This window comes from Stegostoma tigrinum, chromosome 10 (genome assembly GCF_030684315.1).
Source record: "Stegostoma tigrinum isolate sSteTig4 chromosome 10, sSteTig4.hap1, whole genome shotgun sequence".
NCBI lineage: Eukaryota > Metazoa > Chordata > Chondrichthyes > Orectolobiformes > Stegostomatidae > Stegostoma > Stegostoma tigrinum.
Genome location: NC_081363.1, coordinates 70,715,155 through 70,737,969, shown reverse-complemented (window position 1 = coordinate 70,737,969; position 22,815 = coordinate 70,715,155). Strand labels below are relative to the sequence as shown.

General features: G+C 42.6%; 1 protein-coding gene across 18 annotated transcripts in view; it reads left to right on the top strand.

Annotated features, from left to right (window-relative positions):
• Nucleotides 1-22,815, top strand: part of LOC125455632 (alpha-(1,6)-fucosyltransferase) — a 658,909-nt gene that overhangs the window by 283,406 nt on the left and 352,688 nt on the right. For 11 of the 18 annotated variants that reach the window (XM_059649250.1, XM_059649243.1, XM_059649239.1 and 8 more), the window contains 2 exons: nt 19-95; nt 1,537-1,667. The gene's annotated coding sequence lies outside the window, so the exon portion shown is untranslated. The remainder of the gene's footprint in view (nt 1-18; nt 96-1,536; nt 1,668-22,815) is intronic. The other 7 variants (XM_048537870.1, XM_048537869.1, XM_048537863.1 and 4 more) reach the window with 1 other exon arrangement.

Below are 22,815 nucleotides of genomic sequence, written 5' to 3'. Positions count from 1 at the left end.
AATCTCTCTTTTTTGCAGTCAAAGAACAACCAGTCTGCCAGGAGGAGCCTTCTACTTTGGGTGTTTGGAGATAAGAAAATACCCCAAGACACAAGGTATTGTGTTTTTTCCAAGGGGAGGTGGGATAAACTGAAATGCTTTCGGCTGATAAGTGGCTGCTTCTATAGAATTCTTGTGTTACAGCTTTTCAAATTGCAGCCATTCTAAATAGTTCATTTTAAAGAGGCAATAGAACCTAGATGAAATAGTCAAAAAACATTTAGCTTCAGTGTGTAAAATGCATGTTCTGTTTTGCTTGTATTCATAGGTTAAAGATAGCACCTTCAACAAATTGGGTGAATGTATATTGGCTGAGGCATCTCCTCTCCCCACCCAATACTACCACCTCTCAACAGTAACTAGTGAAGCCTAAAAGCTTCCCAGGTAGGGTGGCTGAAAATCCCCAGCCGCCTCATTTGCTTTCTTGCACCTCCTGCTGGCCACTCAAGAGAACAGTGACATGAGGCTGGGTGCAACTGTCTGTCCAGTCTCTCAGCATGGGAACGAGTGACCCTGTCAACTTGAAGGGAACACTAAATACAAAATCTGTTGTATTTGCCCGTGCATTCTGATTTAAATACAAATCTAATTTTCTGTTCGTGCACTGTTATTCTGAATTCAGTTGTATTTCAGGTTTGACAAAGATTTTGACTGAGTTTGAAGTTTTTGAATTGAATATATAGTTAAGTAAGACTTTTGCCTTAAGACCTCGAGCAAATCATCTTATGCCTTGACTTCAGACTCTGATTGAGTTCACAGCATCAATACGTGGACTGGTACTGCCTTGCAGTACAAACACACTTAGCTGGTCCATTCTCAAACAGGCTTTCTCATTGCAAATCCAGTGAGCATCTGACCAAAAGTTGTTCAACAACATTCTTTTTCATTGCTGCTTATGTCGATCGCAAAAAGAGGTAAACTTTGCCCAAGTTTTGGATATTTGACAATCCAGAATGTTACAACAAAAACATTGCACTTGGATTGCTATTAAAGTCTGGTATATTGATGTAAGATTAAGGGACGACCTATTACTGATCTTGTTCTAACAGAAGGTTTACCAAATCACTGCATGTTTTCTTTGCAAAAAGATTCAACGTGAAGTCAAGTTAATTGATGTTCTTTAAAGGATTGTTTGAAGTTTTGGGATCCCTCAACCAGGCACTGGTTAAGGGACTAGCCATAACCTGCTGAGGTCTAATGCTCTGCCATTAGCATTGACTCCGTCACTAGCGGTGACCACTGCTGGCTCCCACCAACATTACTTTCCTCTGGTTGACCCAGGTTGCTGGCAGCTTCCTTCAGCCCCAAAAGCTGCCATTCCCTGATTAGCTGGCCACCTTTCACGTTTTGGGTCCTTTGACCCTGGGGCCTCAATTTCAGGGCTCTGGCATCAGGCATGAAATTTTGACGGTAACAGGATTCTGACCTGTGAATTCTTGATACTTTTTGTGTCTCCTCCTCCTCCTCCTCCCCCTCCTCCTCCTCCTCCTCCTCCAGGCCCCAACGATGGTCAGTGAGAGCAGTCTGTCAGAAGTGGTAATTACGTAAAGTGTACAGCTGTCGGGTGGAAGAGGGAAAAGAGCACAGTCAGTGATGCATTGAATAATTCTACTGCCGAGACCAGATAGGTACAAGACTTGTGTTAAAGGCTGCTGCAACAAATGGATGAGTCAGAAGAAAATGCAAAACAGTTGCATTGTGTTGTCAGATTGCAGGAATGTCTGTGAAATGTCATACCCAGGAGTGGATGATCTCTCCCTTGCTCTCTATCACATTTAGTGAGCATTGAGCTGGAATTAGTATGTAGTTAATCATAAAAAAACTTCTATGCTTTCTATTACAACATTGACGCATTAAACTGTATTTAGATGTGTGCACGGTTGACTATCGTGCAGTTGGGTCTTGCACTGGATGTAGGTTCCAGCCATGCCCCTTATTTCCAGTTCTGGTTACAGCTTGTCTTTGAGGTTTCAGCACATGACCACCAGCCAGCCGGCCCAGCTGACCTGCTGTTTTTGTCATTTCTAATATGAGATAATTGACGCATCATAAATAGAAACAGGAGGAAGCCATTTGAGCTGGTTTCACCATTCTACATGTTTGTGGCTGAACCTCTATATTAATTCAACTTCACTCTCTTTTATGTGCACATGAACATGCAGCGTCTTCACACCCCCTCTCTCTCTTAATACCATGAAGTAATATTCAAGACGTGACACAATCTGATAAAAGTGTGTGACGGGCTATAACAAAATGCGAGCAGAATCGGGCAACAAGTGCATTGAGGTCCATCTGAATGTTGAGATCATCTTGCGCCATCTTTTATGCTTTTAACTAGCCACATGATATGAGACTCACTCGGCAGTGGTGAGATGTCAGTTAACAGCCAGAGTGAGCCCCTTGTTGTGTTTGGCCTTGCACTTGCTCCACATGACTGCCATGTTGGAAATTGGTCACTGATACGTAAGGGCTACCCCAAAGGCAATGGTCACACCTAATCCATGCCCTCATGACACATCTCCCATTCACATACTTGGTGCTTTTGTGCTTCACCTTGGGCTACACTGTCAACAATCACTGTAATGATGCTACAAGGACGTTGTGTGCTTAGGCCATGTGCCCAGCTCATACATTGGATCAGGTTGCAACCCTGGACTCTTCACTCGCTCTCATAGCATCCCTCTACCTTACCATGAATTTTTGCATTTTGCCTTTGGCTGAGATACCGGGCTCATACTATTGTTGTCTTGCTGTACCGTTTCACGCAGACAGGAAGCTTGTCTTGGTTGTCTGCAGATAGTCGAGTTAAGGAGGATGTTGTTTGCTCAGGGGATTACAACACAGTACATCAGTAACAGCCCCTGAGACTAGTCCAGGCGTTGCTTGCACTGATCACCTCTCACAAGAGCTAAAGAGCTAAATGAAACACAGTGCATCACTCAACTTAATGCTTTCCACCTTAATGCTGACTGTTTTCCTCATGGAATGAGTGTGTGTTCAGGGATATGGGACATAAAATTAGGTGCTATTTTATTATTGGTGTAAGGTGTGTCTCGAGCAGGTGAATAGGCAATACAGAAGGCGTGCAGGGTTAGATGTGTCGGGAATTGCGGTAGGTGAGGGTGAATGGGGGAAGATGTTGCAGTGAGAATGGTCGACCATGAGCCTTAGTGGGAGATGGGTCCCGTAACAGAAATAGGATGAGTGAGTTACTGGTGAGAAGATCATATAACAATCTGGTGGAGTGGAGAAGGTCATTGTCCTACCTACAGAGTTGGGCAGTCCTCCACATGACTGATACTGCTTTAATCAGGAAGCCAGCCTTGGACCAGGTCTTCTGTTGCGAAAGAACTGCGGATGCTGTAAGTCACAAACAAAAACCAGAAGTTCTGGAAAAGCTCAGCAGGTCTGGCAGCATCTGTGAAGAATAAGTCAGAGTTAATGTTTCGGGCCTGGTGACCCTTCCTCGGAGTGGAGTTTTGAGGAAGGGTCACCGGACCGGAAAGCTTAACTCTGATTTTATTTTTCTTCACAGTTGCTGCCAGACCTGCTGAGCTTTTCCAATAACTTCTGGTTTTTGTACCTGCTGTTCCATGGTCAGGACCATCCTGCCCAGCAGGATCTCCGGCTTGCTATCTGCATTGTGGAGCACTGACTTCTGCCGGTTTGTCCTGTTCTGGTCAGATGGCAGGAACTGTGCAGGGCAACTCCAGCCTGATGTGGCTAGTCCGGGTGCACAGTGGGCTTTTAAAGGTGCTGCGGGTGGAAAGGTTACTGTTGAATTCAGGAATATCAACTGAGTGGCAAGGTTTTCTTGTGAAGGGAACGTAGTAAGATGGGGTGTAACATGGACTTGAATGGTCCCATAAGGGCATGGTAGTAAGTTATAAGGTGAGTTTGATAAGAAAGAGGTTTCCTGTCCACAAATCCTCCAAGAAACTTGATGTAACTTGGACGAACCCAGAAACAAATAAGATTCAGCCTGTCGTTACTAAACTTCAGGCACTAGAGATCAACAGAAACTGCATATAAATGTGAAAATCTTCCTTATAATGTAGAAATGTTGTGGTTTTGTTTTGTACCTCAGTTTGTTACCTTGTGTGAGGCAGGATGCTGTAGAAGCACAGGTTACGGGGATTGAGTTAGGTGCTGTTGGAATTCCAGGTCATTCCACATCATTGGCTTGTCTGAGCCCAAGCCATGGCTCAGCAACAGTAGTGCCAATGGCAGGTCTGTGTTTTGGACACATCTTTGGGACTAACAGGGAGAGAGAAGCCAGGCTAGACACCACTTGGATCTCCGTGTTGGTGCTAAGTGCAGGCACATACTCACAGTCTCACTGTTTGCTTCTGTAAACTCCATCTGGAGTCTTACGCTCAGTGCAGTAACTGCTGATCTACCCAAAACCATGTGCGTGCCTCCTGGGTCATGTCCATGTAATTCTCACCCTTCCTGATGCTTCAGAATTGATGAACGTTAGATTCCAACGCAGCAAGTCTGAGTTCAGGTTTCTGGAGTTGAAGACACTTAAATACAGATATGGTTCCTGGCTCATGACCCTTAAGAAGTTCCTAGATGCTGTACTTTTGTGCACAGCCAACTCTAGTTTAGTTCAAGTAGTTAAATAAAGCTTAATACCATTCATTTCCAGGGCTAATTTAAGAATTATTTAATTTACTTATACATATATAAAATGTTAGTTAATAGGTTCTTTAGTTGTAAATCATAAAAATATTCATATCTTTGTTTGACACCAAATTTCCATTCTTGCCAAATTCTCAGCTGGTCACTGTGTTTATGCTGCTCTCTATTGAGGCTGCGATTTATGGTTATGCTGTATGCCTTAGCTCAGAGCAGTTTTCTTTTTACAAATTGAATTTTTTTTATACCTGTGCTTTTTTTTCCCTTCTGGTTTTGCTCACAACAGTGCCAAGGAAATTAATCTTCAATTCCTAGAGAGTCTTTAACTATCCTACTGCATTCCGATCAATAACAGCTACAGGGCTGGGCGTAACAAAACTATTCCTCAAGGAGCCACCAGCATTTACTGAGAAGAAGTTATTGTGTTTAGGTAATTGCTTCAATACTTTTCCTATCAGTCCAAACTTGTTATGCACTTGTACAATTTCTAGAATAAAATTATTTTCAGGCATTGATTGCTTTAACAATGTAGAAAATACTTTGAAGACTAATTGTTAAGGACCATTTTATGAGTTCAGATTTTACTTTTGTTTCTGTGCTGTTTTTGCTTGCTTTCAAGTTTCTCTCATTTTCCTTCCCTACATGGCGTACAATATGTGAAAGTGGAGTTGATGTTGCGGGCCCAGTGACCCTTCTTCCAAACTAGTTCTGAAACATGAACTCTGCGTTCTCGACTAAAATACTGCCAGACTTGCTGTGTTCCTCCAACAATTTCCATTCCTTTGAAACAAGCATCCACAGCTCTTTGATTTCTTTTATATTTTTATATTACCCTGTGCTTCGCTGCATCCTCGTCGTGTTCTAAGCATAGCTGCATTGGTGTAATGATTGCCATTTCCAGATTTCATGTTTGTATTTGTTTTTTTTCTTGATTCATTTATGAATGCAAGTGTCAGTGGCAAGGCCAGCATTCGTTGTTCATTGTCAACAGCTCCTTAGAAGGTGGTGATGGTCCCTGCTTTGAACTGCAGCTTTCATTTGGTATGAGCCCATAGACCATGAGTTCCAGGATTTTGATGCTAACAATATAGTCAATATAGATGCATACTTTGGAGAACAGCTTGCAACTCGTGATGTTCTCATGCATATTTGTTCTTTTACAGTGTCAGAAGCCAATAGTTTGGAATGTCTTGTCAAAGGAAGTTTGTCTCTATTCAATCTTGTTCAGTATAGTGGCTGTAATCCTGTGCATTTTGAGGAATGGATTAGTCTGATTTGAATGAGTTATTTCATTTGCTCTGAGTGTACGACTAGAGGAGGTTAGGGGCTTGCAAGTCTAACTCGAGACTAGAATTTTTCTGCCATGATTTAGTGGCAATGTGGATAAGACTCTCATTTTCTTTTTATTACCGTACTGATGAATACTCATGAAAGAGAAATCCTGTGTGAATACTGACTCAGGGGGCAAACTGCATACTAGCTGCTTTGCTTTATGAAACCTGATAGTTCCTGAACCCCTAACGTATAGAAAGCGTGATACCAAGGTCGGAGTGTAAGATCTAAGGTGATATAGACAAATCAACATTCTTTTTTGGCTCATCTTTGAGACAAGGAAGTTTGTGCATTATTCAAAATCTGTGCAATGAACTGATTTAATGAGCTGAATAGTTTTATCTTTTAACCTTTATTTCTTTTCATCGTTAATTGTACCCTGATCGTAAAATGTTAGTGCTTTAGAAGGAGTTTTGAAATTCAACCCTGAACTTTGAGTCAAAAGGTATGAGACATTCATTCCACAAGACTTTTTCTTGTCTGAAGATCAGAACAGATATGAGAGCAACAATTGATCTGAAAACATTTTCTCTATTCATCAGCCTTTAGCGCACAGCTTTGGAGTGCCGCCAGCTAATGTTAGCTAGCAATGTTGTTATGATCTACATGATAAATGTCAAAGGGTAGCCTCAAAGTCTTAAGTTCCTGGACAAGCTTTAAGGAAAGATACATTGGGAAATGCAACTTAAAATAAAATGTTTTTGGGGTATTGATGGAGAGATGAAAATCAGGCAGAGGAATACCTCCAGTCGTCTTTAAAAAGAAAAGTGCCATGGAATCTTGCACATTTGCCCTAGGTTCGATTTAATGTCTCTCTTGAAGTACAGCTTCTCCTAACAGCGGCAGTCAATCAATCAATACTGCACCAGAGAGTCATCCTTAATTCTTCTGTTTGAATGTCTGAACCCATTGCCGCCTTAAGGGTCGAGAGTGCTATTCACTGAGCCACAGTTGATATACACTGGCTTCCTGTAATGGTTGCCTTGAACGCTGAAAGAAAGAGTTTGATTATTTAAAGTAAAGTTGCATGAACCTTAGTTGCAGTTTGTGCATTCAGTTCAGATGTAGGAATTAGTCTTTCCTTGTGGAGTGATGTGAGCCTATAATTTGAGCTTTCTGTTAATATTTTATGAAGCGTTGAAATTGAAGAATGTGCTGAGGATACAGGTTTAGTGGAAACAGAAACCCACTCTGCTGAGCAGGCATCAATTTGTATGTTCTGGCTTTATTCTCTGTAGAATAAGAATTGGGCTCTAGGTTTCAGACAAACTTGGTCATCCTGGCTGAGCAGAAGGTTTATTGGAAATCAGACACCTGAAAATGTCTTGCTATTTTATTAACACCTTAGTGCATTCCCACAATTAGCTTGGTTGTGAGAGTGTTTTTCTTAACGTAAATGTTTTGGAAATCTCGTGCATCCTGTTAACTGAAAGTGCATCCCACATCATTTGCAAAGTATTTCACAGAATTGGGATAATTGTTGTGCGTGGGTTAGGTTGAGGAACATCATGCTGGGGAATGGGTTAGTTCTAGTGACCTGGTGTCTGTAACAAAAGCTCTCGGATTAAATTGTGTGGGCCAGATTGCAGGGGGAGCATTAAGCCTCCACTCCAATTATTTGAAAAACTCAAATGTGCATTTGTTAAAAATTTATTTGCAGTCTTTCTGATGTTCCTTAAACAGTACTTTCCAAACTTAGGATCATATAGATCTAGAAGGACAAAGACAGCAGATATGCGGGAGCACCGCCACTTGTAGGTCCCTCTCCAAGCCCCTCATCATCCTCACTGAGAAATATATCGCTGTTCCGTCACTATTGCCAAGCCCACATCCTAGAACATGCACCCTAAATGGCATTGCGGGTATCATTGTATCAATGCTTGGAGTTCGCTCTCGAACGGCATTGTGGGACTACCTAAAGTAACAAAGTTGCGGTGGTTTAAGAAGGTAACTCAACACCACTTTGTCGGGCAAAGGGCTGGGGTCAAGCTGGCCAATAAATGTGGAACCAGCCAACAATTCCCTTGTCCCATGACTAGATGTAAAACACTTGGGTTACTGGCACATAAAAGAATGATATGTAGAGCATTACAAACTTGAAACTGGATGCTATTCATTCACATTTCATCTGTATTGCACCGAGTTGTGCCAGTTCCCTCCACTTAGTGCTTGCTGCCTAACAGTGGATGCAAGAGATGTATATTCTTTCCGACTGGGCCAGGATTTATTATCCATCCTTAATTGCTCCTCAAAGTGGTGAGCTGTCACCTTGAATCTCCGTGTCTTTGTGCACAAAATGGATTGCAGAGTGGTTGAGCTGTAGCGAGAGCCTGAATAGGCTGGGGCTTTTCTCCCTGGAGCATCACAGGCTGAGGACTGACGTTGTCGATGGTTTTAAATTCATGAAGGCATGGATGGGGTGGAAAGCCGGGATCTCTTGCATGGGGTGGGGAAGCCCAAAACTAGAGGGCATTGGGTCAGGGTGAGAGGGGAAAGATTTAAGAGACGTACTGAGCAACTTTTTCACACAGCGGGTGATGCAGGTACCAGAGGAAGTTGTGGAGGCTGGTACAATTAGAATGTTTAATAGGCATCTGGTTGGGTATTTGAATAGGAAGGGTTTAGAGTGATATTGGCCAAATTCTGTCAAATGGGACCAAATCATTTGAGGATATCTGGCCCGTATGGACGAGTTGGACCGAAGGGTCTGTTTTCCATGCTGTAAAGCTGCATGACTCTACATAAAGTCACAGAGGTATACAGTACAGAAACAGACTCTTCCACCCAACTTCTCCATGTCAAACAGGTTTCCTAAACTGAACCAGTCCAATTTCCCTGCATCCGGACTAGATCCTTCCAAACCTTTCTTATTCACGTACCTGTCCAAATATCTTCTGAGTGTTGTCATTGTACTTGCTTCTACATCTTCCTCTGCCAGATTGTTCCATATTTGCATTACCCTCTGTGGAAAAAGCTGCCCATCAGGTCCGTTTTTAAATCTCTTCCCTCTGTCCTTAAATCTTTGCCCTCTAATTTCGGACTCCCATACCCTGGGGAAAAGACTTTGGTTGATCGCTCTCTCCGTGGCCCACCTGATTTTATAAACCTCTATAAGGTCATCCCTCAGCCTCCAATGCTCCAGGGAAAATAGTACCAGCCTACCCAACCGCTCCTTTGTAGATCAAATCTTCCACTGTTTGTAACATAATTGAAAATCTCTTCTACATCCTTTCCAGTTTGATAACATAACATTTAGTAATTCCTTTAATAGGATGACTAGAATTGTATGGAGTACTCCAAATATTGCCTCATGATATCTTATACAGCTGTGACTTAATGTCCCAGTCACGTACTCAATGTTTTGACTCATGAAGGCAGTTGTGCTAAATACTGCCTCTACCATCCTGTCTACCCGTGATGCCACTTTCAAGGCATAATATACCTGTATCCCTCGATCTCGCTGTTCACCTGCCCTGGTTTGTTTCACCAAAATGGAACACCTCTCATTTATCCGCATTCAACTCCATCTGCTGTTCCTTGGTCCACTGGCCAAGTTGATTAAACTGCTATTGTACTGTTACACAACCTTATTCATGATTTGGTACACCACCAGCTTTAGTGTCATCTGCAAATTTACTAACCATGCCTCCTATATTCTCATCTGAATCGTTCATATCATGATCGTTTACACAGTGCTATTCGGGGGCCAATTGCAAGATTTTGATAAGACAACTCTGAAGGAAAGCCAACATATTTCCATGTTAGCATGGTGAGTGGCTTGGAGGGGATGTTTCAGGTAGTGATCTTAAATAGTTGCTGCCCTTCTCCCACATGTTCCTTGGCTTGGAAATTGCAATCTAGGGAGCCTTGGCGAATTAATGCAGTGCATGTTGTGAATGATACATTTTGCTGCTGCTGCAGTGTGTAGGTAATGGAGGGAATGAATGTGCTAGGTGTGGTGCTGATCAAATGTCTGCTTTGTTCTCAATTGCCCCCAGCTTCTCAAGTGCTCTTGGAGCTGCAGTCAATTTGAGAGTATTGCAGCACGCTCCTGACTTGTGTCGTGTAGGTACTGGGCAAGTTGTGTAGAATCAGGAACTGGGTTACTCTTTGCAAGATTACCAGCCTCTGACATGCACTTGTAGCTGCAGTATTTGTAAGGCTGGTCCAGTTCAGCTTCAGGTCAAAGGTATGCCATCAGGATGTCAATAGTGGGGGATTCAGTGATGAGTAATGCCCTTGAATGTTAAGAAGCAATGGTGAGAATCTGTCTTATTGGAGATGGTCATTACCTGGCACTTGTGTGGCATTAATCTTAACTCCTTCTCCTTTCACTGGTCTGTCAGCTTCCAGTAGGGCAGTGAATGCTCACAGAATTTAAACTTGCTTGTTTATCTATTTCATCTAACTATAGCAAACAAAATCCACTTTTGCTGACCTTACATAGAGGTTTTAATTGCTCCAAACTGTCCTTTCATAGCACTTTTCCTGGATCTACTCAGTCGACAAAAGCCTTCTAAGCAATTAACGGGTGTATTATAGTTCCTAATTTGATATTACTTGAACCCATATTCTTGTACAGTTTTTTTCCCCCCATTAAGTACTGTGATTGCAAATTGGTTTGAACCCATGCCATTTACAGATGGTTATCAGTTTGCCCTCCTATCAGTGGTGACAGTGAGGGTAATAGATTGCCACTCGCTCCATTTACAGACCCTGAAATGTGCACTGTTCAATCAGTACTGCAGTCCAATAATGACAGAATGCTGTTTTACAGGAGCTGTTTTCCAGTGAACCCACAGCTTGTCCAATGCAGCAAGCAATTTTCAATTCAGCCGATCAGGTAAACTGTCCTCCTTCGATCAAGCCTGTGCACAATGGCTTCATCAAATTACAGCTACCTTACATTGAAGGGACCCCCAGTGTATTAAGTATTCGGTGGCTTACCATTCAAAGTGAATGGGATCCACTGGATTATGTAGAGAAGGAAATTGACATAGCAACAGTAACATGGAACATAGCATTTGGATGTGGCAAAATTATTCGGGGTTAATTACTCAGTCATTCCCTAGTGTGTCTAAATCCAATAATTGATCCCAAATAGGTTTGAAAATGTCTTAACATAGCGAGTTTTGAGAAGATATGTAGCTCAGGTTGAGTTTCTGGATGTGAGTTTTCTTGCTGAGCTGGAAGGTTCATTTTCAGACGTTTTGTCACAATTCTAGGTAACATCATCAGTGAGCCTCTGGTGAAGCGCTCCGGTGAAATAGAAAGCGGGACATAACACCAGCGCTTCACCGGAGGCTCACTGATGATGTTACTTAGAATGATGACGAAACGTCTGAAAATGAGCCTTCCAGCTCAGCGAGCAAACTGTCATCCATGTCTTAACATTGCAAGAGAAGGCTGCTTTGCACTGCCCACTGACTTCTGAAAGTAAGCCAACTAGTCAAGTCTATTTTTAACGGAATTGAGAATTACATGTACTTTTGTGCATTTTGAAGCTGAACAATTTTTTTCAGGCATTTTTCATTGATAGTAAATGAAGTAAAATGATTTGAACAGTCATTTTTGTGTGTTCTCTCCGAACTTCCTTCATTTCCCTGGCCAAAATCACTTACCCTTTCAGTCCACACCACCCAAATTCTTTGCCCTGGAGCTTGTCAGCTGAATATTTTTTTGTGGTGATCTCCCCCTCCTCTTCATCTCTCCCATCAGTAACTTTTACATCAGGTTTTTGAGGGTTACCGCAAAAAAAAACCTGGACTCCTCAATCTTGCAAAACTACTACCTCGTCCTCAACTTCTGTTTCCTGTACAAAGTCTTCCAATGTGTTGTCCTGACCCAACTTTTCTGAAATGCCCTTGTCACAGTGCTGTACCAGTTCTTGTCGAAGTCAGTTTCCCTCCTTCGTTTTGAACTTTTACACAGTCTTAGATGTGGTTAACCACATAACCCCTTTCCAGTCAGTGGTCATCCAGTTGGCTGGAACTGGCTTTGTCTGGTTCCATTCTCCACCCGCCCCCCCCATCTATTTGGGGACAGAGAATCAATGCAAAGGCTTTTATTCCTGTCCCTACAATGTTAAGCCTGTTTTTAACCCTCTTCCTGTTACACACTGTGTATGCTGATCCTCAGCGAAAATGTAATGTCAGTTTTCACAAGTCTGTTGACGACACCCATCTCCACCTTCCATATCATTGCTTTTGAACTTTCCACTGCCACTAAATTATCTGCCTGTTTATCCTCCCTCCAGCATTCTCATTAATTATGTAGAAAACCACAGTCTTATACTTCAATTCTGGCCACACACTTGGTTCCTTTGTTACTGATTTGCAGTTTTTGTTTGAATATAAATATCACAGTCAGGATTTGAGTGCTTTAAGACGTGAGGAATGGAGACCATGCATGCACAAACTGACAAACATTTATAACTGTTTACGGAAACCTGGTCCAGCGGGACTCCATTAGAGCCTTCTTCCCTCAGGTCCCAGTCCAGTATGAGGTGGCTTCACTGATGTGATATTATTAGCATTACAAGCACAATTAGCATACCAGCAATTGACCTCTCCTGCTGCACTGCCATCTACATATGAGTCATTGTTGAGGATTCTTAATTCGTACTCTGTAATGTCACCTCAGCCCAGGTCTGCTTTGGCTCATCTATGATTCAAATGCAAATCCTCGTGTCTAGATTTGGTTATAATAAGCATTCACGCTGGTCCTCCACACTGTAAGTCCCTCTTCCTCCTTCTCAACCTGAGGTCATCCAAGTCACTGCCAATTAAGCATGCTGTAATTTAAAAATTGACCTGTTTCGAAATACTTCTATGGCCTCAGACCTACCTTTTCAAAATAGTGCTTACTATTTCATTCTGACAAACTTAAGCCTGAGTTATCATGACCAGTTTAGTGCTGCATGGATTGAAATAAGTTGCCACTTAATTGACGTCGAGGTTATAATGTGCCATGGAATGTGAGTGGAGGGTTTAAGGTTCATGAGGGTTGGTTTCAGGGATGTGATTGGCTGTGGGGGCATTAGGTGGCATGGTCAGTCAAGAATGGGGTGTGGAAAGCTCATGAAGGGCCATGGCTGGAGAGCGGTCTATTGTTCTCTTTTCTTTGACAAATTCCAAATGCATTGAAGCAAGGCTTCTGGGAAGTCTGGCTCCTCACTGCTTCTGGGTCACGTATTACAGTTCTGATAAACTGAAGCCCCTCCGCCAAAACAACTCAGTGGGGCACATTGTCCTGGGCAGGATTTGAGGAGTGGGGAATTGTTTTCAACGCTGTACTATAAATCCAGGAAGGAAAACTCTGGCCAAAGTATCTGATTAAACCATCTTGTGATATTGGCCCAAAGCTCTGTGTGTCTTTCCCTCCTAAGCAGGAGCAAGGAATTAAGAAACTAAGATACAATTGACTTAACATTAATCACTCCTCCAAACCTTCTGCCAAAACCATGATGACCGGAAAGCGTAGTTTTGGACTTGACACAAATAAATTCAAGTTCAAGGCACCAGCTCACCTGTCTCAAGGATAAGATTTGCAATTCTAAGAAGCAGTTGAAAAGGAATTAAAGCTTTAAGAAGATGAGAATTTATAACCAGATTATCTTCTCGATTCTCGTGGAAAGAGGAACAAAATAATCCGTTAGTGACGTTGATGAGGTTTATGCCCTCTCCTCTCTTTCAGGCCAAAATCATTGCTCTGCCCATTTTTTTGGCTGACTACCTATTATCGAATATTGTGCATTGTTACCATTCAGTGAAATGATTCAGCCTTTTTGAAAAAATGGATGGATGCTAACCTGAAGTGACATCTCAACAGCTGGACTTCAGTGAAAAATACAACTTTAGAATTTAGTATTTCTACTTTGCTAACCCTTTACAAACCTACATCCTAAAGTGTTTTCTTTACTTCCATCCAATACATGAAAGGTGCCACACGTTCTTCAAGGACCGCAGATTCCCCGCACCGCCCCCCAACCCCCCCCCCCCCCCCCCAACCCCCGCAGTGGTTGAGAATGCCCTTGACCGCGTCTCCCGCATTTCCCGCAACACATCCCTTACATCCTGCCTCTGCCACAACTGCCCCAAGAGGATCTCCCGCATTCTCACACACCACTCCACCATCCTCTGACACTTCTGCCATCTACAATCTGACCTCACCACCCAAGACATTTTTCCATCCCCTCCCTTGTCTGCCTTCCAGAGAGACCACTCTCTCCGTGACTCCCTTGTCCGCTCCACACTGCCCTCCAACCCCACCACACCCGGCACCTTCCCCTGCAACCGCAGGAAGTGCTACATTTGTCCCCACATCATCTCCCTCACCCCTATCCCAGGCCCCAAGATGACTTTCCATATCAAGCAGATGTTCATCTGCACATCTGCCAATGTGGTATACTGCATCCATTGTACCCGGTGTGGCTTCCTCTACTTTGGTGAAACCAAGCGGAGGTTTGGGGACCACTTTGCAGAACACCTCCACTCAGTTCGCAGTAAACAACTGCACCTCCCAGTCGCGAACCATTTTAATTCCTCCTCCCATTCCTCAGACGACATGTCCATCATGGGCCTCCTGCAGTGCCACAGTGATGCCACCCAAAGGTTGCAGGAACAGCAACTCATATTCCACCTGGGAACCCTGCAGCCCAATGGTATCAATGTGGGCTTCACAAGCTTCGAAATCTCCCCTTCCCCCCCATTGCATCCCAAAACCAGCCCAGCCTGTCTCCGCCTCCCTAACCTCTTGTTCCGCTGACCCATGCCTTCCTCCCACCTCAAGCAGCACCTCTATTTCCTACCTACTAACCTCATCCCACCTCCTTGACCTGTCCGTCTTCCCTGGACTGACCTATCCCCTCCCTACCTCCCCACCTATACTCTCCTCTCCAACTATCATCTTTTCTCTCCATCTTCGGTCCACCTCCCCCTCTCTCCCTATTTATTCCAGAACCCTCACTCCATCCCCCTCTCTGATGAAGGGTCTAGGCCCGAAATGTCAGCTTTTGTGCTCCTGAGATGCTGCTGGGCCTGCTCTGTTCATCCAGCTCCACACTTTGTTATCATGAAAGGTGCCTTATTTCTTTGTCTGTATATGCTGGAGTAGAAACTGCTGTCTGTCAATGTGTGCTGTTCCCATGGCTGTGCAATTGTTGGAAGATTAACGTGATTGAAAGAAATCTTGCAGTTGAGGAAATCCGTATTGATGAGCTCAAATCAGATCGTCCCAAAACGAGACTGGTAATCTTTCAGCACAGATGGCAACAACTCTGCTCAAATCAGTGACAAAAAAAACCGCCTGATCTTTGCATCGTGTCAATCACAACACTTCCTTTTTGACTAAACAAGTAATGCATCAGGCAGTTGGAAACAAAAGTTATATATTCCCATATTATTAGACTTTGGTTGTGTGCACCAAGTATTAAATATGAGATCTAGTTTCTCTTGACCAAGTGGCATATGACAAATTTCATTTATTACATTCCCCCACATTGATATCATTTCATTCAGTGTGGAATAGTCCCATCTAAATGGTACAGCATTTTGAATTGTATAATATGAATGCTTGTGTCTTATCCAGATTTCAGAAGAGAGACCAAAAACCTGAAATAAAAACAAAATGCCCAGCCAAAATACCCAACCCTGTCGATCTCTGTGCACGAGTGTTAATTTTGACAGGAATTGAAAACGACGGAGGTTTCTGGAGGGATTTATGGCACAAAATGGCTAAAAGAATAAAGAAATTAAAATAACAGATGACAAATCAACTTGGGACTATAGAACATCAAATGAAATCAAGTGGGAATGCAAAGAAGCCTGCATTAATCTGAAGGTGCTAATTATATACACAGGTAATGTTTTAACTTCGTGCAGCAGGGCCTTCTGCAAAAGCTCTCCTGACAAATGTTAGCATAAGTGATACAGCTTGGCATCATCTGTCTGGATGACTTTAAGAATCTTGGCAACCAAACAAATGATCTTGTTCTGTCTCAAGATTTTGAGATGATCAAATATCCTTGGTGCAATAATGATGTGCCAAGTGCCTGGCCACAGCATTAAGGGTTTGAAGGAGGAGGAATTTGTTTTGTGTGTGCAGGAGAAATTTTCTTTATCAATATGTAGATGTACCTACTGGAGAAGGAGCAAAACTTGGCCTTCTCTTTGTAAAAAAAGGCAGGGCAAGTGACTGAGGGGCCAGTGACTATAATTCTGTCAGTTTTAAATTAGTTCCTGTAAAGAGTAGGCCTGGTTTAAAAGTTAAATTGGGACAAGGCCAGTTTTAAAGGTTTCAAGAAGTTTCAAAAGTTGACTGGAGGATACTGCTTGCAGGTAAAGGGACGAGTGGCAAGTAGCAGGCTTTCAAAAGTGAGATAATAAGAGTTCAGAGACTGTATGTTCCTGCCCTGAAAAGTGAGGATGGCAGGTGTATGGAAAGCTGGATGGCAGAGTAGGAGGCGTACGTCAGGTATGGGCAGCTAGGATCGAGTGAATGCCTTGCGTATAAGAGGAGTAGAAGGACACTCTTGAGAGGGAAATCAGGAGAACCAAAAATCTACACAAGATAGCTTTGGCAGATAACATAAAGGAGAATTAGAAGAGATTCAGCAAGTATGTTAAGGGCAAAAAGTTAACAATGGATAGGTTAGGGCCTCTTAAAGATCAGCAAGGCCGTTTATTTGTGAAAACAGAGGAAGTGGCTGATGGACTAAGCAAATATCTTGTGTCAGTATCTGCTGCGGAGAAAGACATTGAACGAAGTGAAGTTGGGAGAACAGTGATGTCTTGACAAGAGTCCAAATTATAGACAAGTCGGTGCTAATGGTCTTAAAATGCATTAAGGTAGGTAAATCCCTGGGACAGGGTGCATTCCAGGAGATTGTGGGAAGTGAGGGAAAATGTTGCAGGGCCTTTAGCAGAGAGATTTGTATCGATAGCCACCACAAGGTGCCAGCCACCCTCCAGTTTTCTAACGTTGTGCCATTTTTTAGAGAGGCTGCAAGGAAAAGGCAGGAGCTCTCGACCAGTGAACCTTATGTCACTGGTGGATAAGTTATTGGAGAGGATTCTGAGAGAGACAACATTTACCAGGCAGGTGGGATTAGACATGGTCAGCATGGCATTATGTATTGGAAATTGTGCCTCGTAAACTTGATATTAGTTTTTTGAAGAGGTGATAAAGAGAATCGATGAAGGCAAAGTGGTAGATGTTACCAATGTGGACTTCAAGGTTTTATATGAAAGACTGGTTAGTAAGGTGAGGTCACATGGGATCAAGGGAGAGCTTGCCAGTTGGATATAAAATTGGTTTGATAGTAGGAGACAGAAGATCGTGGTGGAGAGTTGTTTTTCAGACTGGAGACTCATGGCTAACTGATTTCCACAGGGATCGGTGCTGGGTCCACTGCTTTTTGTCATTTATCTAAATGAGTTAGATCAGAATATAGAAGGCGTGGTTATTAAGGAAGAGTCTGTCTCTGCTATATGACTCAGACACTCAGAATGACCTGTTTCTCACCACAGATGAGGAAATTACCTGCTACACTGTCGTCTTTCTCTCTGTTCATAGCACTATCTGTGGATGGGAGAGTATGGCATGTATGCTGGCTGTCTTTAGATGTAGACTTTCTGACTTGAGTATGTTCTTCATTTAATTTTTCATATTTCCCTTGGTTGCTGAGCTGTGGCTCGTAGACTTCTGTTCGTTGATGATGCAGTGTTTCCTGATTGTACATCTTGACACAACTGACATCACCTTGTTCAGGCCTTGCCACAGAGATGCAGAACAAAGTGTCTGCTGTTGTGTGCTGTCTGACCAGAACACATTTTGGTTTTGCTTCAAACCTCATCATCCTGAACCTGAGTCATCGCACTCATGGAGGTGTGGGTATAAACTCCTCAAAATTTAATTGTGACATGAGCAGTTCTGGCCTGTCTGTACCTTGAAGTGGAGACAGAGAAATTCTGCACAATTTGACAACAGCTAATGCTTCTTTCTCCATTAAAGCATTTCTCCGTCTTGTCCTTGCAAATGAACAGAGTGCATGAGCTGCTCTTTGCTTCGTGTTCTTTGTTATCTGAAAGAATAAAGTTTCTTGTTCCGTAAAAGATGCTTTGGCAACAAGTATCGTGGATAGTTTTGTGTCATAACGAATCAAACCAGGCCATGTCAGCATCGCTCCGATATTCTCAAGCAAAATCTCTGTATCTGTCATCACAGCTGAAGAAGTGACTCACTGGTGACTGCTAGTTCAGGCAAGACTTGGCAACTTGGCTTACCAGGCTTCTGAATCTCTGGAGCTCAGCCACGTTCTGAGGAGCTGCAATCTCCTTGATTGCTCTCATGGGCCAACTGTGACACTGAATGTATCGGCACTGTCTCCAAGGCTGTCGGCTACAACACGATGCATTTGATGTGGAGCATGTGTTGCTGCTTGTTCGTGTTTTAACATAAGCTCACACTTTGCTGCCATATCTCTGAAATATTACTTGATGTTATTCCTTTCAGAGCCCATCTATGCCTGCAACCAGCATCTTTATACTTATTTCCGGTGCTCACTGTTCCAATGCTTTCATAACCAACCTTCCATCCTCCCTCTAGTTCAGCTTATTCAGAACACTGTTGCTTGTTGTCTTTTCCACCCCAAGTCCTGGTCACCCATTGCGTCCTCCCCTTGATGATCTGAACTGGTTTTGTACCCCTAGAGTCCCATCATTTAAAATTCATGGCCCCTGATACCTTTTAGAGCTGGACAGCACATGCAAAACACTTCCTCCTTTCTGTTCTGGCCCTTTGTCAATCCATTATTTCTTTCATTCTCCCAGCAGCTTTCATTTTTCCTACCTAACGCCCTCGATATCATGGTCCACTTTCAGAACGGAGGAGGCATAGCCCAGTGTTAATGTTTAATCTATTCGGTGTTTGGGCCGTTTTGTATTTGTATACGAAAACATCCAGACCGCATGTTTTCTGACCGATTTCTCATTGGCTGGCTTGCTCACCCATCCCATCAACATGCATTTTCACCCTGTTTACCCATTGAGGTGAATACCCAGTTGGAGTTTTAGCTTTGACTGCTGTCAGAAACTGGGCACAAATTGGAATTAAAATTGCTTGTTTATGCCTTAAGGTTCTGCTGATCCTGTTTGCTTAATCACTAAAGTCAAATCTTTAATGAAGCAGTACAATTGGGGAGTATAATGGAATGCCCTCATTATCCTTCACAATTAGCTACGAATAACTGATGTTTTTCTTAAGAAGGGTAAGCTTTTATTAATACAGCTGAAAATGCAAGTATGACTTGATTACAACAAATAAGCATTTTAATAAGTTGCTTCTTCTTCATTGAGCAGCCTGATTTTAAATCACTGTAAATGCTTTAAAATCCATACTGAACCACTTACTCATTAAATGCTGTACACCGGTCACATTCTGAGTAAATTAAACTTTTTCATAACATGGATGAACTTCTGAAAACTGCCCAGAGGTATATGTGTGCTTGTAAAAACCAATTCGACGACTGTGCTCAAACAAAGGGATTTGCCATGATTGTTATTTCAGTTTGAGGGAGGATGGTCAGTCCTGTGGTTGGCAAAACCTTTGGCAAGATTTATTTTTAAGCCAGTTTTGAAAATCCTGGAAACTTGAGTGACATTTCAGAAAACTTGTGCTTAAAAGTTCCTAATCTGTCACCAAGGATTGTCTGCTTTCTAATGGCCATTGATGAAAACTCTGCCCCCATTAGATATTGTGGCACTGTCTGAGGAGCGGGAGCATTTCTGCTGATGCGTTGTCCAACCCGTCCCCCCAGGGTTGATTTAGTACTTATGGAATCTTATCGAACACACAATGGCTGTCACCTTTGTTACATTGCAACACTAAGTCATTAGCTGAGACGTCCATCAGGACTATCTGGGAACATGACTAGCCCATGGTAAATAACTTTGCTTTGTCACAGTGGTGCTAATTCATGCCAGAAACTGGTTCCATGATGATTATCCACCTGTGGGCCAGGACATTGAAATATTTCTGCATGCCTTCCACTCCTCTGTCAGTGATGGGGAAGATTTTTAAGCAAAGTGCCTGTCTTCATATCTCTGCTGTATACCTTCCGTTGATTGAGGGAGAAGGCAAATGGGTAACTGCTGTTCCTAGACGATTATTATGGGTATTTGCCCATGTTCTTTCTTTTGTATTTACCAGCAGTAACTGAAAGCACGCAAAGATGCATATGAGCATTTAAATCAGGAGCAAGAGTAAGCCATTTAACAATAAGACATAGAAGCAGAAATAGACAATTCAGTCTGTCAAGTCTTCTGTACCATTCAATAACATTGAATCGGATTCCCTGCTGCCCAGCAACTTTAGATGCCTATTGTACACAGGTATGAATAACATTCAGCAGCACGTGGGGAAAGTGTGGAAGACCTCATGTTTATTGAAGCCCCCTCCTCCACTTAAGGTGGCTGCATCGAGGAAAGCTGACACTAAACAGATTTCTGAAGAAGGGTCTAAGCCTGAAAGGCTAGTCTTCCTGCTCCTCTGATGCTGCTTGGTCTGCTGCCTTCATCCAGCTCTACACTTCGTTATCCTACTAAACAGTTGGGCTCTAACTTGGTATTTAGCTCAAGTGTTGAGTTTTCTTTTACAACAGCTGGACTGATACCACAGAGGAAAATCCTAGCAATATGACTGGCGATGGTAGGTTCGTTGCTGTACCCAAATTCATCCTCAAGTGACTCCTTACCTGTGCAGGAGGTTTTTTGTCATGATTATTGAATAATATGCCATTCGGAACCCTGGCTGTTTGTTGCTTTCCTTCAGTGCCAAGCAAAATGGTCATATCTACCAGTGTCCCAATTGGGAAAGCCAGCTTTACCAAGCAGATATGCTGTCCCCTTGCCTGAATGACTTGGTTCTACAGTGATCAGTATTGTTTACAAGCAAGCCATCAAGAACCCTTTTTAACAAGGAATCATTCAGCGAATTTCTGTCTTAATTGCATTCTAAATTCGAACCAGTGAAAAGTAAGTCTTCCTTGCTCCTGCAGCGAGTGCAGTATGAATCATGGTTCTATTTCAGCTTGTCCCTAAGCCATTAAATGAATGCTTCTTCTCTGCAGGCAAACCTGGTGTCACCAACTGTCAAGGGATGTTTTCATGTGCATTTAATCAGAAGATGCTTCCTGTCGGAGGTGAAAGAAATCCATGCAGGAACAGAACACTAGTTGTAAAATATTCACTTTGTGTCACCTCATACGTGTGGTATGAGGTGCCGCTGGTACGTCCCGCTGCTTCTGACCTCTGTACCTCAGAGTCAGTCTTCATCTGAGGTTCCGTCTTCCCTGTTTTGGTGAGGTGAAGATTTTGTGCATATTTATTCCAGATTGAGAGGTGGATGGACAGGTGCAAAGCAGCATTCCTCCTACACAGACCCGCAATAGAAAGAAGATTACCTGATGCTACACAGACCACAATACTGGGCTGTATTGGATATCAATTGTACTTGAGGTTTGCTGCTTGCTTTAGAATGTTTTGGCCTCACGTGATTGCTGCCTTTCTCCTCCTCTTGTCCTTTTTCTGAATGTTGTACTCGAGTAGGGTGGCCAAGCATCCCAGTTTTACAATCCCGGGTCTGCACTGGAGCAGGAGAAAACCATTTGTACCATTTTAACTCACGGTGCCATTCAATAAGATGGTAGCTGATTTGATGATGGCCTTTATTCCTGCACCCCAAAGATGATTGTTGACTCAAACGTTTTATTGAAAACTATTATTGATCTGTGAATTATTCACAGAAATCTGCAGTGTGGATAGAAAGACAAATGAGTGGATTAGGTCAAGGATAGAAGTTTATGAATCCGCAGGTTTGCTGAGTACAATTAGAGAGTGAAAGGAAGCTAAGTGTGGACATGGTAAATGAGAAGTAAACAGACATGACTTGCAGTAATTGAAGGGGAAATTGCTGATTTTTTTAAAAACAGGGAGAGGAGAAGAAAAAGTTAGAAAGATGGATAGTGCTGAGGTAACTGAGGAAGAAAGGCTTGAAGAAGGCCAGATGAGGTAGGATGACACCAGAAGGCCCATGAATGCTGTGGTGAAAACACGCAAACATTATGCTGCATCAGAAACAAGCAAATGAACCTGCCATAGTTTATTTTCGTGACCAAATTCTTGCGAAGGTGTGAGAATACTAACACCACACTACATATTGAGGTGTGAGCATGATGTGCAGAAAGGGAGGAACAAATAGATGCATGGATTAGTGGTACCTGTTACTGCAACTGTGTGACCTCAGCCTTCACCCTTGAGTTAGGATCTCTATTAATTTTCAATCGGCTCACGTTGAGGAGTGCAGATGCTTTTTGCTGAAAAGCATATTGCTAGCTTCTGTTACATTAATTAATCTCCGTTGCTTTCAGCTTAAAAGCTGTTAGAGGTTTGAATGTAACACATCATCTGCATTAATTCAGCCCCTATATTGAAATAATTGAAGGAAAATGTACATCACATTTATGTGATATTTGTTGGGAGATGGTGTGTAACAGCTTCCAATTCCTCTGTAATTTGAACTTCATTCAATTGTGATTTGTTTCCAATCTGAATTTATTTGGTCTAACAAAAGATGCTGGAAAGCATCCATTTAGGGCCAAACAAAATTGAGGCCCTTTTTTTTTGAACAGAGCTCGAAGTGCTAAGAATAGTTAATGTTTCCAGTGTGTTTCACAGTGAATCACACTGACACCCACGTAGTTCAAATAGACTTGTGTATTCTTAATTATCCAGCAGTTCTTGGGGA